At 36.6% G+C, this 2,500-nt stretch overlaps 1 protein-coding gene across 1 annotated transcript in view; it reads right to left on the reverse strand.

The window, feature by feature from the left end:
- Positions 1 to 1,539: 1,539 nt before the first annotated feature.
- sap30l (sap30-like) overlaps positions 1,540 to 2,500 on the reverse strand; it is a 4,075-nt gene continuing 3,114 nt past the window's right edge. The window contains exon 4 of the mRNA XM_027168944.2: positions 1,540 to 2,500. This exon is cut by the window's right edge and continues 251 nt beyond it. The gene's annotated coding sequence lies outside the window, so the exon portion shown is untranslated.

Consider the following 2,500-nt stretch of genomic DNA (forward strand, 5'->3'; position numbering starts at 1 on the left):
TAGCACACAGTTGATGTGAGGAGGATTTACAGTGTGGCTTTAGCAGCCCGTGTGTGTGGAGGTGAGACTGATGAGAGTGAGACAGGTTTACTGCACACCCCTAAGGTCACGTCACTACACTCCTCACTGTAGGGAAACAGGACGTTGTAGGAGATTCTAATCATTTTAATCACAAATGAATAATAATTGCAACATTTTAGTAATAATAACAATAGGTGGTTGAATCTCCACACAAATTACAGACACATAGTTACGTCTATAATTTACATTTACATTTATAATTTATTTTTATAAATTTATTTTCAAAAATGCGATGATAGAAAGTTTGGAATGGCTGAAAAAGTTACTTTTCTCATGCGGAAAGATTGATTTTATATTTAATAACAAACTCATGTTCAACGTATACACACACACACACACACACACACACACACACACACACACACACAAATATTTAAAATGAACAATAAATGTAAATGTAACATAATAAACATAATTAATTCTACCCCAGCAGCTTGAATCACAGAAGTTATACAAAGAATAAATATTCCTATAATAATAATAATAATAATAATAATAATAATAATAATAATAATAATAATACAATCTAAAAGTTTGAGAGTTAGAAACTTAAGAGTAATAACAATAAACATTTAATCATAACTTGATTATGATTTTTTTAGATGTCAACAGTCCCTGTGTTTACTAAAGAAGGCACCGCCCTTTCTAAACCCACACTGACAGTGATTGGTCAGTAGTGCAGTGGGTGGAGCCAGACTGTGAGAATGATGATGCAGGTGTGAGGGATGGAGACTGTAATGAAGTGGAGTTCTCATTTATCAAGAAATAAAATAAGTTAATTTGGACTGAAAAAAAGGATCTATCAAAATTCTAGATTTTTTTAATGTAATTTATTTTTCTTTTATATCAAATACTTGTGGGCAAGTCGTGGCCTAATGGTTAGAGTCTGACTCGTAATCCTGAGGTTGTAGGTTCGAATCTCGGGCCAGCCACGACTGAGGTGCCCTTGAGCAAGGCACCGACCCCCCCAACTGCTCCCTGGGCGCCGCAGCATAAATGGCTGCCCATTGCTCTGGGTGTGTGTTCACTGTGTGTGTGTGTGTGTTCACTGGTGTGTGTGTTCACTGCTGGGTGTGTGTGTTCACTGGGGTGTGTGTTCACTGCTGGGTGTGTGTTCATGGTGTGTGTGTTCACTGTGTGTTTGTGTGTGTGTGCACTTTGGATGGGTCAAATGCAGAGAATGAGTCTGGGTCACCGTACTTAGCCGTATGTCACGTTACTTTCAAATAATAAACTGTTTTAAGACTGAACAAATATTTGAATATGAGATACACCTTTTGTAGTGTTTCAGCTAAAAAAAACACCCCCCCCCCCCAAGTTCTTTCTCTCTGCAGAATAATGGTCATAATAATCTCAATTAATATTCATTAATCACTTTTATGTGATTAAAAGTTCATGACAAACTAAAACTGCATTAAATTAGAGATATAATGAAGTTAAACTCCAGTGAAGCAGAGATAATTGTGTGGAGTTTATTTTCTGTTAATAACATCACACATCAATGTGTTTAAAACTGTTTTAGTTATAAAACCAGAAAAGGTATGGCGTTACCCAATAAGGGGCGGGGCCAGGTGAATGCTGCAGAAAGGTAATGGGCGGGGCCATGTGAATGCTGCAGGTGAGTGGGCGTGGTCAGATTAACAGGCAGCGAGATAAACTTCATGTCATCAGAACTCAGCAAATTAACAGAATTGCTACAACTACATTTGATTTTATTAAATATATAATCACATTCTAACTCTACATATTTAATCATCTCATTAATAATTCATCAGCTTCTGCCATAAAGTGAATGTAACAATGGGGAACATTTTAAGATGAAGTGTGTTACATCATTATTTTACACAGATTTAAAGTAGCATGTGTTTATTTTCAAATTTAAAAACACAGAACCGTAGCCCCGCCCCTTTAAGGAAATCTCAAATAAGAAAAGTCCATTTTAGGTTAAACAACTGTCCAGTGACGAGAGATACAGAAGAACACGCATTTGTTTTAAAATACAACACTGCAACAGTATCATAGATTGTGATAAAATGTTGAGCATGTTATCGTTATGTGGAAGCTTCATCCAGAAAGAAGATGTTAGCGATACAGAAAATGGTGGAAGAGCAGAAGCAAACACTGTGCACTAAATCAGGGGACAAATAAAAGTTTTCTAAGAAACAGGATGTTAAAGAAAACAACTAATTCCATCTGAATCGTGAGTGATGCTCAGTGTTATAGTGAAGTGTTATTAATGTTAATAAGAGGATAATCAGAAACGCACCACACGCTGAACTCAGCTCAGATTCATCCTGTGATAATTAGCAGTTTTGTCACAGAAACATGAGCATAACAGTTAACATGAGGGACCAAAAAGCACTTCAGGGACATTAAAATTAGCTGGACAGACAGACTGGCAGACATCACAAGCTCCGCC

The sequence above is a fragment of the Tachysurus fulvidraco genome, chromosome 21 (assembly GCF_022655615.1).
Source record: "Tachysurus fulvidraco isolate hzauxx_2018 chromosome 21, HZAU_PFXX_2.0, whole genome shotgun sequence".
NCBI classification, from domain to species: domain Eukaryota; kingdom Metazoa; phylum Chordata; class Actinopteri; order Siluriformes; family Bagridae; genus Tachysurus; species Tachysurus fulvidraco.